Source organism: Dipodomys merriami, unplaced genomic scaffold (assembly GCF_024711535.1).
Source record: "Dipodomys merriami isolate MVZ:Mamm:240054 unplaced genomic scaffold, mDipMer1.0.p SCAF_102, whole genome shotgun sequence".
NCBI lineage: Eukaryota > Metazoa > Chordata > Mammalia > Rodentia > Heteromyidae > Dipodomys > Dipodomys merriami.
In genome coordinates this window covers 3,816,707-3,829,232 of record NW_027202294.1, presented here as the reverse complement: position 1 = coordinate 3,829,232, position 12,526 = coordinate 3,816,707, and the positions used below count along the sequence as shown (strand labels likewise).

At 40.7% G+C, this 12,526-nt stretch overlaps 1 protein-coding gene across 2 annotated transcripts in view; it reads left to right on the top strand.

Moving 5' to 3' along the window:
• Nucleotides 1–12,526, top strand: part of Wnt8b (Wnt family member 8B) — a 48,139-nt gene that overhangs the window by 24,488 nt on the left and 11,125 nt on the right. Inside the window, exons 2-4 of one of the 2 annotated variants that reach the window (XM_069993733.1) lie at nt 1,069–1,163; nt 4,611–4,677; nt 5,692–5,773. The exons of the other annotated variant lie outside the window; for it this stretch is intronic. The gene's annotated coding sequence lies outside the window, so the exon portion shown is untranslated. The remainder of the gene's footprint in view (nt 1–1,068; nt 1,164–4,610; nt 4,678–5,691; nt 5,774–12,526) is intronic. 2 annotated transcript variants of the gene reach the window in all.

The window sequence follows — 12,526 nt, the reverse complement described above, 5'->3', positions numbered from 1 at the left end:
AAATGGAAGATGAGGACAATGGAAGTAAGATTAGAACCCTGGGAGAAGGCCTAGCATTGCCGGGGGGGGGGGGGGGGTCCTTACTCCCTAGGGTAACACTGTGGCTGCCACTTAGAGAAGTGTGAGGAAGGAAGCCCTCTTGGTTCTGTCTCCTGAAGTTAAGAGGGTAGAGATTTTGAGGGCACTTTAGTCCGGAAACCTCTTCCTTTCCCTGAAACCCAAATTCTACCTTCTTCTACCTAATTAGATCTATACGCTTTATAAGTAGTTTGTAGCAATGCAGTTAATCCTTTGACAAACCACACCCTTTGGTTCATACCTTACTAGACTGTGCATTATCTTCAGTTCAGAAATCACGCTTTGTTTTGTTTTGTTTTTAAATCCACAATGCCTCATGTGGGGAGGGACGATCACAGGTGCTCAATAAGTAATAGATGGGAACTCTTAAAAAGGAAGAAACACCAGGCTTCTCTATCAGGGGGCTCCAACACGGTATAAGTTTTTTTCTGCTGTTAACTATCCTCAATGCAAACGCATTCTCAAAGTGTTACAAGAAGCCATCAGGAAAGCACAGTGCCCTCTAAATGCCTTTTGGGGAGACCAGGCTGTCTGTGTGGATGTGTCTGTGTGTTTGTGTGCATGGGTGCAGGGATGGTGTGGTGGCTGGGGAAATGGAAGAGGGAGCAAAGGGACTCCAGGCAGCGATTATGTGGAGGGGATTTACTATGTCTCTTTTCCTCCACCCTCCCTTGTCCTCCCCCCCTTCTTTGTCCTCTTTCTCCTCGTCCCCTTCTGCATTTGTCTGGGAGGATCCTGGAGTGTTCTTTTGATCGACTCAATCTTTCTCTGGCACTTGAGTTCTGATTGGCTGAAGGACCTAGAGGGGGAAAAAACTTTAATTAAGTAGATAATCTCTTCTTTGGACGTTTGGCAGCTCCATTTCACCTCCCCTTAACTCTGTTTGGGATCGCTTACACACCAAGGAAGTTGGGCTCTGAGGAGGATTCCATCCCAATACCACAAGGAGAATACTGCCCCATCTTACTTCTCTGTCCCCCAATATTTCAGAATTTCCTCTCTGTCATTCCGAGGATTATGTTTCTTATGAGGCTTCCTGTGTTCATCTTTCTTCTCACCTGTGTTCTCCATCTCAGTCACACCTGGTAAGTAACCTGGACTCCTACCTGGAATTGGGGATATGTAAGTATATGTAAGATCTTATAAGAGAAAGTTCATTTTCCTTTTCAGAAATGTAAGAGGCTTTGATATCTCTCCTGGGGAAAAAAATTCTATAGAATAGAGCTCCTCCTCAGTTTATGGTTGACTTCAGCAAACCTTTAGGTCCCTTATCAATAAAGAAATTAATCAACACAAAAGAGACTCCTAGTTTTATAAATTACTGTGGCACAAATATTACAAGTGATTTGGGGAGAGATGGACAATAGCCTTATGGACTAAATCCTGAGGACTAATCGCATTGAGGACAAGAAGTGCCTCAAGCAAGTTCTATTGCACTCGATCTGATGTTGAGTGCTAAAGTCGAAATTCAACAATATCTGAATTTACACTTACTGACTTCACTTTCTTCAGAACATTCTAAGTAACTGCTCACATTGTTGTTTCCAAGTCATTAAAAGTTCATCTGAACTACTGAGTTGGTATTGGCTCAAGGAATATGTTCAGAAATCTGAACTACTCTACAAATGTATTTAATTTGTCCAACTTACAAAAAGTACTAAAAAAAATTACATTACTGTAGGTGAAATTGCTTTGCAAGCTTTAAACCACTGTACAAATGATACATAATTTTCTCTTCGTTTTCATTTAGTTCCTGAGACTAACATAAAGTATCAATACTTGTGATTGTTAATAAGCCAGAACTCAATGACATACGGGTGGGAAATGTGTGTTGTTAGAGTGCTTGGAGTTTCTTCCCAATTCACATATAATCATTCTCTCTCTCTCTCTCTCTCTCTCTCTCTCTCTCTCTCTCTCTCTCTGATAATCTGTTTAACCAACATACAGAACCAATTGCCCATAAACTGTCCAGGGAGCTAGAAGAGAAATGTCTTTGCTGAAGTAAACATCCTACATTAATTGAGAATACGTTCTTATAAATGAGCCTGGCCGTCTTTATTGGAGTTGATTTTAAAGTATGCCAACTTAGTACAACTGTTAGTAAGCAAACAAAACAATCTGTAACATTTCTAATTATATACAGAACCACCAAATAATTGGTCCATTTTAATTGGCATTTTCCTTGAATATTTCAACATTGAAAAAAAATCTCTCTTCTCTATGCCTCCTGAGAACAAAAAAGACAAAAGAGAGAGACTATTTCAGAGCATTTCTACTGGTGTTCAGTTCATGGTATTCTTCAGCTGATTCAGTATCAGCAAAAGAGAAACACGAGATTCCTTTCCCTAGTCACCAGGGCAGAGTGAAGAATTGTTCTATAAAAAATACCTTTACTGTGTGTTCCCTTCCCTGCTGAAGGGGGTCATGTCCGTTCCATTCCCATACTGACACAGCCACACTGAAAGGTGGCTGGGTTGCTTGTCTGTCCAAATTCAAGTGTCTGGATTCAAAAAGAGAAAAGAAAAAAAGAGATGTGAAAGAAAGTTCTAATTTAAAAACAGGGTTTAAGAACCTCTTTTTGGCTGGCTTAGAGGCAGAGGAGAAAATGTACAAATCTCCTATGTCATTCAGTTGGATTTTAATTGCTTTTTCCTATAAGTCTCAACTTGAATTAAAACATTTACACTTTGACAAGGTTCTGGTTTGGAGTAGTATTTCCAAAGTGATTGTTAAAATATAACATTGAATCTTGATTATTCTTATAATGAAACTATCAGGGTTTGTATAAGGTCATCTGCCCCTTTGTGCCAGGCAGAGAAATTTGACCAACCACCGCCTTTGAGATGTTTCTCTTAATACTTCATTATCAACCTTTTATGTAAGGATCTCAAAAGCATTTAACAAATAGAGATCTTACTATTTCTGCTTGGCTGTTCAATTGTAGGCCTGAAAATTACTGTCTAAAAGAGTTCATCAACAGAAATTCCTGAGCTTGAAAAGGGGGAAATAATGATGACATTTACCTACAATACACAGTTTCACTGGATAAATCAGTAAGAAGTTTATCTTTTAAAAAAAGAATTTGGACTCTTTGAGGAGAATTATCCTGTAGTAGCTTGAGAAAAATCTTTTCTCTTTCTTAGTCCTCATGGCTTATTTTAAAAAGAGAGACAGACAGAGAGACAGACAGAATGTATAAAATAGTCAAACAGATGGTGATGACCATAATGCTGCCCAGAAATGAACATTTGTGAATTAGAGTAACTTCTCAGTGTATAATGAAATTTCATCAACTTTCATTAACTTTAGTTTTGTTTTTTGTTGTATTGGAGATTGAACTCAAGGCCTTGGGCATGCTAGTCAAGTGTTCTATCACCGAGTTACATCCTAGCCCAAAAATCTGTGGGAAAGATTGTGGAAAGTCAATATATCCATAGTCTCACCAAGTTAAATTCTTGTTCTCCATCTATCTATGTATCTATCTATCTATCTATTTATCTATCTATCTATCTATATACACACATATAATATATATATGAGAGACTATTTTCAAATGCATATTATAAACAATAAAATATAAACATTTAAAACTGATTGAATACATTCTATTTTTGTTAGATTAAGTTTTGTCATGTGAACGTCTCCCCAGTAACAGGTATAGGAAGAACAAGTTCAGTGAAGGAAGGGTCCACTGCAGTTGTTGAATTAGGAAGCTATTCGCTTCCTCAGAAGGCTGGAGAGGTCTGGAAAGAGAGAAATGAAAGTACGGGGCAAGGACCTGCTTTGGAATCTGGAAAATACCATGCACATAAAACAGTCACTCAGCGAGTAGCTTCCCTGGTCCATTTTTTAAAAAGTATATGACTCCCCCGACCCCTGTTGCATCCTCCCGCCACACACACAAGAAAAGCCTGGGATGGTGAAGGGGCTCTAATGTGAGCAGTGCACTGCAGGTAGTCTGGGGCTTTGAGGCAGGATCAGAGAACTTCAGCTCCTGGTTTATCCTTAGTTTCTTCAGCAACCAAAGCCTGTGGTTACTTTTGTAGTCTCAACTTCTCTTGTGATGAATGTTAAGTAATAACTTACTATTAGAATAACTATTAACAAGATTTGTAAGGTCCTAGAAAGGGACACTTCATTGTAGCTTTCCGTATGGTACCAAACTGTGTAAGCAATGAGGAAGATACTGTGAAGTGTATCTCATTGTGTGTGTGTGTGTGTGTGTGTGTGTATGTGTGTGTGTGTAAATATGATACAAAGAGGATCTCCATTTTATGACTTACATTGAGGTAAAGAGAGCATAAGAAGGACTGAGAAGGAAGTTCTCTCCCCTTCCCCATTTCCTGGAGCCCATTTAGATAAATATTGTTTTATATGATCAGAGGGCAAAGGAGTTTTCATCCAAACCCTTTTTCTTTTATGGGAAGAGATTAGTTTTTCTTTTTCCCAATTGGACAATTGGTGAAAATGCTGCTGTATATCTGGTAATGCTGTTTTCTCTCAAGACTACTAATAAAATTCCTTTTTCCTAGGCTCCAAGGACTCTTTACTATTTCTGTCAGGAACACAGAGGAGAAATCATACGCACTTGAGAGTGAGGTCAGGACAATTTTCTTGGGCTAAGTCCTTATTTTTCAGAAAGCAGGTTTTTCTTACCAAGTAAAAGATCAAGCTGGGTTAACAGCTGGGGGAAACTGTGAGCTTGGTTCCCATCAATAGCATTCCCCATTGCCTCCCATTTGAAATATACCTGGACTCCGAGGGCCTCTTGAAAGAAATAGCATCCACTGTGGACAGACTTTGCAGTCTTATTATGGGTCTAACTTTTATGGTTTGTTTTTTTTCAATCTTTATTGTAATCCCTTGTTATTGATCATATCATTTCTCTGTGTGCTTCTTAGGCTAGAGTTTTCTCTGGGCCAAGGGAAATTTATACCATAAGGGGGTCGCTGAAACTTCTCATTATCTGACCTGCTCACATGCATGGTTTTGAATAGGACAGTATCCTCTGTCCCAACCAAAGTTCTTTTTTTTTTTTTAATCGGTTGTGGGGCTTGAACTCTGGGCTTGGGTGCTGTCCCTACACACTTCAGCTCAAGGCGAGCACTCTACCGCTTGAGCCACAGCGCCACTTCCCCAACCAAACGTCTTAAGAAGTCCCTAGTCCTGTCTTTCTATCAACTCTGTGTGTGAAATTCTATCTTCACACCGATCTTCCCTTTATTCCAAACGGTGATTACCTTTGACTGCTCTAAATCTCTGTCCTTCTCTTATATTCAGGCTCTGCACATTTACCCTGTCAGATTCTGAAGACTTTGCTCCATACTAACATCCAGGATAACTAATGGCACACCAATAGATGGTCTTCATTACCCTGCTTGTTATTTCTTTCCCTTTATCCCAGATTTCATATTGATTATTGCTTTAAGACCATTGTTTAGTTTTAAATTTAAAATTTTACATTATGGAAGTTTTCCTTTTCTAAACAACAACAACAACAGAACAGATATATAATGAACCCCTACAACTTAACTTCACCCATTATCACTTACTGACTAATCATGTTTCCTTTATACTTTCTGTTGCATTTTCACTCACATATTTTTCTCATAGTCTAAACTTTCCAAACTGTTCAAATTGGGAAGAAGAGGAAAAGAAAATGGAATCTCCTCTCGTGAGCCTGCGATCTAGGCCAGTAAGTAAAATGCGTCTGGGGGAGCATTGTACAGATGTGATTGCCTTTGGGGAAAAAAATCCAAAGTATCAGCAAAAAGAGATAAGTCATTCAAATGTAGGTTTGAATGTATTTCTGCTTAAGCAGTGGCTGGTTAGCAAGGACAAAAGAAATTTATGGTTGGGGCAGATTGAGGTTAGAAATTGTTTACTAACTACCTGGATTTACTTCACTGGATAGACAAAATGGTACTAAAGTACCCAAATCTGCTGATTTTGCTAGCTTGAATGTTTCACTTGTGTTTTACAAGATAATTCCTAGGGTTACCATATAACAAACCTTCTTGACATTGAAATAGTCAGTTTTCCATCTAGCAGTTTAAGGGAGAACATGAATTTTTTTTTTTTCTGTCTGTTGTGGGGCTTGAACTCAGGGCCTGGGCACTGTCCCTGAACCTCTTGTTTCTCAAGGCTAGCACTCTACCACTTAAGCCACAGCACTACTTCCTGTTTTTGAGTGGTTAATTGGAGACTTTTCTGCCCTGGTTGGCTTTGAACTGCAATCCTCAGATCTCAGCCTCCTAAGTAGCTAGGATTACAGGGGTGAGCCACCAGCAACCAACAAACATGAATATGTTTAAAAGTCTAGACCACAGGGACCAGGGTGACTAGATCAGGAAACAAGACAAAACTCTGCCTCCACAATGACTATGCAAGGAGCTACTGCAATGCCAGCCTTTTGGGGACAGTGGCCTGGTCTGCTCCTCAGCAGCTTTTACTTGGAGACCAGGGAGAGGGCAGAAAACAGCCCTGGGTCTCTTAGAGTCCTCATTGAAATGCCAAGTGCTGAGGGCTTTTCTGTAGCCTAGTGTTTCTCATCAGAGCTTGCTGCAATACACAAAGGAGGAAATGGGGACAAGGAAAGACAGCCTGTGGCTCTCTAAAATATCCGGGAGTACAGATGACATGGAGTTTCCCCTTCCAGGGGAAAACCTGAGATTTGTTAGGGAAGGAATCAGCCTGACATTGGTTTGTAGATTTGCAGAGTGCCTGTCACACAGTGGTCCTGGGGCTACTCATTGGCTCTTACCAATGATTACTTGGTAAAGACTGAAACTGAGAAAATATGGGATCTTAATATACATTTAATTTCCACAGTTAACATAAGGAGTATTCTTTTTAGAGAAGTACAGGCTACCTGTTCATACAGTTCTGTTTTGTTGTTTGTTTGCTTTTTTTTACTGTTTTGCCCATCTTGAAAAATCCTTCTCTTGGATCCAAGTTCCTGTCTCCAGAATGGCTGATAATAAGGTCCTGGTTGTGCAAAGGAATAAGTATGAATAGAGCTTGTGATTGACACTCCTGGCCCAGTACCTATCTGTGCTACAGAAAGGCACTATTCACTCATGGCTGCTATCACAAAATGATGTGATAAAACTATCTCCTATAATTTGTAAGTTTGGGGAAAACTAGCACAAAATAAGGAGAAATAGCTGAAAGTAACTGGACAGTGGCTTAAGCCCCCATCCACTATTAGATACAATGGCCAAAGAATGGGAAATTGGGCTGTGGGCGTGGGTCAAGTGGCAGAGCACCGGCTTAGAGGGATAGGCCTTGAGTTCCAACCTCAGTACCACCAAATATAAAAAGAAACTTATTTCAAAAAGTTTTGTGCTAAAACAAAGAATGGGAAATTGTAATCATCTCTGAATCCTCCAGGGCAATAAAGAAGGATTTTAACTATTAGTGTATGTGTGTGTATATATCTGAGTAATGAATGTTAATAAAAAATAAAACATGCAAATAAAAAGGGAGGAGAAAAAAAGGGAGAGGAGAGGAGAGGAGAGGAGAGAGAAGAGAAGGGAAGGGGCAGGGAGAAGAGAGGAGAGATCTAATTGTTCTTCCAAGTTCTTATTGCTGATAAACTAACTTAGGGAGGTGGGATTCAAAGTGTATAGGACAAAATATAGACCAGACTGTGAAATAAGGCATCACTCACTTCAGTACTAGTGACAGCATACAGAGATGGTCCTGAGACGTAAATAAATAGCTGCAGCATTAAAGACTCCAGAGGTAGAAGAGTGAATGCAGGGGTCAGAGGGCAGATGACCCCTGGATAGACTCAAACTTTGGTTGCCTCTTCTACCCCCTAATATAAGATTGTTCTAGTGTGGGGAAGATGGCCTTATGTCAGCCATGATGGCTAAGGAGCCACTTTATCCTGCAAAGGAGAGCAATCTCAACCAACTTTGGATGCTGAGTATAGGCGGATAGAGACAGCTCCTCACTGGGCAGTGTCCAGATAGAAATATGAGAGCTGCCAAGCCAGGAGTTGTGTCCTTCACAAATGAGAGAACATTCCCCAGGTTGTCACTGTGGCAGTGGAGAAGCTTTTCCAAAAGACTGGAGAAATCCTTTGTGTCTCTCAAATAATTCCATAAGTATTGATTGCCTGTAGGCTCCTCCTTCTCCTCCTTGGTCCTCCCTCCAGACCTGTGCTTTCCAAGTGGAATCTGAGGATGGGCCAGCAAGGCTGGCATCTCAAGGAAGTGTAGCACAGATTCTTGTCTTCCACTTCCCCTCCTCCCTGTCACTGCCACTGATGAAAACTCTCTGGGGTTTTGATCTGGGAACCTTCATGGGAAATATGGTCTCCAGGGGATTCTCATTAACTCCAGTGTGCACTGCTCTTTCTGGACTGAGAACAGCTTGTTCAAAGCTCCCTACAGCAAGAGACACTAGGGCTAGGAGCAGAGCAGGAAAAAGGTTTAGTCATGTCCTGGACAGGCACTGTCCAGGCTGCCTGCCGCCTGACAGCCTATGGGAATTGGTGGAGAGTGGCTCTTGCTCATGCATTGCTCCACTCACAGTAAGTCCTGGGGCATATCTGGGGGCTAGGCTGGCACCAGAGTCACCTCCCAGGCATCTGGGAACTTCAGCAAGGCTAAAGCATCAGAGTCTTGTTGAGTTATTATCCCATTTGTCTGCCATGCCTGAGTGCATGGGTTTGCTTTGGAGTCAATGGAGATTGCCAGCTCCCTAGGTTATAAGGAACCTGTGAATCTTTCTTTCAAATTAGCAAATTCTCAAAAAAATTTTTTAGCAAATTCTCAGGTGCTTCTCCAAAGAATCAGTGTAGGACTGGAAAGGTGGGAAAGTCAGGAACAGCAGCAACAGAACACTAGAAACTCCATTTCTACTTTTTTTGTTGTTGTTCCTTTTTTGACAGTACTGGAAATTGAAATCAGTCTTTTGCTTGAGTATTTTGCCACTTCAATCTTGCTTTTAGTTTTTGTTTGTTTGTTTGTTCAGACAGGATCTTGTACTTTTGCCAAGGCTGGCCTTGGGCTGCAATCCTCTTACCTCCTGCTCCTGAGTAGCTATAGGCAAGCCTAGACATACTTGACTTAGATCTTGTTTTTTTGAAAGAGACTCTTTGTGTAGCCCAGGCCAGCCTTGAATTCTCAATCCTCCTGACTTAATCTCACAAGTACTAGGATTCATCTTCTAATTGTTCCTTGCAAAACCATGGTACTCTTTGAAAGGATCATCCTTTGGAGGGACTCTGAGCTGGGCTAGCACTTGGATTTAGCATATCTGGGCATATCAAGAGGAATTGATTGGACTGCAGGTACCAGAAGTTGATTGAAATGAGCAAATGTGGAATCTTCCCAAGAGCACATTTGCTCTAAAGGAAGAGACCTGAAGAGGCCCAGAAACCAGCAGGTCACTTGACTTTGTTAATGGCCTCTCAGTCCAATGAAGCACTTGGAAGGTTACTAGGAGAGAATTGCTAACATTGCTAACATAATTTGATAGCAAAACTCTGGAAGGCCCTTTGCACAAATGACAGCCTTGATACCTACCAGGAAAACAAGTCTGGGGCTAAAGGAAATTTGTCCCCACTCTTCCCCCCCACCACTGAAATGAATGGACATTTTTAAAGTAGTTTTAGGTTTACAGAGAAATTGGACAAAAACTAGAGATTTTCTGTATTTCCCATTCTTGTCCTTCCATCCAGTGTCATTCCCCTCTCCCATTTCTTTGTTCAATGTGAGTAATATCAGTTCCTAGAAAATACACTCAGGGAAAGTGATGTCCCCAGATAAAGCAGAGCCCTTGCCAGGTAGATAGTTTTCCTGTGGACATGGAGACTTCTAGAAGGACGGGTTGGAAGAACAAAAGAATAAAATATAGCAGAGATGATGTGATAACTATCTAGGCTTCCTTATAAGTGTGAGTGAACGTCATTAAGACTCCAAGAAGTATTCACTAAGCCCGAGTCCTGGATCAGCAGGAGAGCTAGGGCCATGAGGAATCTGGGGGCAGGAGAGCAGAGCCAGCAGATGGCCTAGGACGATCACTCGGTGAGCATGTGATGCTGGCTTCCCACTCCATGCTCCTTTTTTCATCCATGAAAATGCAAGATAGAATCTTTCCTACCTGAGATGGTTGTTGTGAGAGTTCCATGAGCCTCAAACATGTGACACTTAGACTTAGCACAGACTAGACTCCCAACAAAGAGTATAATAGTTACTATGAGTCATTGTGAATAAGCCCTTGTAAGGACATGAGTCCTGGAAGTCCTATGTTGGTTGTTACTGTGTGACATGGAGTGTGTGTGTGTGTGTGTGTGTGTGTGTGTGTCTGTGTGTGTCTGTGTGTGTGTCTGTGTGTGTGTCTGTGTGTGTTTATAATACTAACCAAAGGATAAAAAATGCTAAAATATTTACTTGACAATATAAAAAACACTACCATGTTATTTACCACTCATTCCTAATTACCATGAAGCACACTGGCATTCTGCATAGCATTGTGGGTTGGAGTGACTTTGTTAAAGGCACTGATCTCAACAAATAAGTAACTTACTGTGAGACTTTGGGGATAGCGATTGTGACTTTTGAATTAGATATTTACTCAAGAATAAGTGAAAAAATTAAATACTGGCTTTTTTATCAAACCCACCTACTATAAAATTTAATCCCTTTAAAGAACAGGAATCGATATTTTTAAGAAATTTATATGTTTGTTTAACCCTCCCCACAACTGATTTTAGACATTTTTATATCCCCCAAAGAAACCTCTGCCCATTAGTAGTCATTTCCCTGGCCTTCCCCTTAGCTCTGACAGCTGCTAATCTACTTTCAGTCTCTACCAAATTTCTATTGTGGATATTTCCTATGGAGAGATCACATACCATATGGCCTTTTGGGTCCGAATTCTTACACTTAAAGTGATGCTCCTCTAGGTTGTATATATCAGTACTTCATTTTTATGGCCCAATAATTTTCCATTATTAATAGACTACATTTTGTTTATCCATTCATCAATTGAAAGACATTTGGGCTATTTTGCTTTGGTACTATTATAAGTAATACTTCTATATAATGTATATAATTTTGTATGTATACTAGTAGAATTTCTGGGTCATACAGTAGCTCTATCTTTAATCTTTTATCTTTGTGTGGTCTTGAGGTTGGAACTGAGGGCTTAAACTTACTAAGTAAGCACTACTTACTACTTGAACTGTACCTCCATCCCTATATTTAACCTTTTGAGAAATTGTCAGACCACTTTTAAAACTGCCTGCATTTTTTACAACCTTTGCCAACAATGTATGAGGAATTCTAATTTCGCCACATTCTAATTAGCCCTTGTGTTTTTAATTTTAACTCTGTTAGTAGGTATGAATTCTTGTTGTATTTTCACTTGTGATTCCATGATAACGAATGACCTGCTTATTGGCCATTTATATGTCTTCTTTAGGAAGATACCTACTCAATTCCTTTGAACATTTTTTTTATTTTTATTTATGTATTTTTTTGCTGATCCTGAGGCTTGAACTCTGGGCTTGAGCTTTTTTAAACAAGGCTGGTGCTCTCTACCACTTAAGCCATAGCTCTACTTCTGGCTTTTTGTGGCTAAGTGGGATAAGAGTCTGATGGACTTTCCTGCCTGGGCTGGCTTTTAACAGCAATCCTCAGATCTCAGCCTCCTAATAGCTAGGATTACAGGCATGAGCCACCAGTGCCTGGCTTCCTTTAAACATTTTAAACGAGGTTGTTTATTTTATTCTGCTTTAGTAGTTCTCCACTCTAGTTAATTATTTCTTATCAAATATATGCTTTGAAAATATTTTCTTCATTTCTGTGTATTGTCTTTTCACTGTCTTTTATTTTGTTTTGTTTTTTTTCCAGTTGTGGGACTTGAAATCGGGGCCTGGGTGCTATCTCTGATCTTTTTTGCTCAAGTCTAATCCTCTACCACTCTGAGCCACAGCACCACTTCTAGTTTTCTGGTGGTGAATTCAAGATAAGAGTCTCATGGACTTTCCTGCCTGGGCTGGCTTCAAACTGTGATCCTCAGATCTCAGCATCCTGGGTATCTAGTATTACAGGTGTGAGTCACTGACACCAGCCTGTCTTTTCACTTTCTTAATGGTATTTGGGGGGGGGGGTGTTCTGGTCATGGGACCTGAACTCTGGGCCTGGGTGCTGTCCCTCAACTCTTCAGCTCAAGGCTAGCTCTTCAGCTCAAGCCACAGCGCCACTCCCGGCTTTTTTCTTTTTTCTTTTTTATGGGGTGCTGAGGAATCGAACCCAGGGCCTCATGCATGCAAGGCAAGCACTCTACCACTGAGCCACCTTCCCAGCCCCTTAATGGTATTTTTTCAAGGGATTTATCTGGATTCTTTTTTTGGGGGGGGTTGCGGTCGTGGGGCCTGAACTCTGGGCCTGGGCACTGTCCCTCAGCAATTCAGCTCAAGGCTAGCACT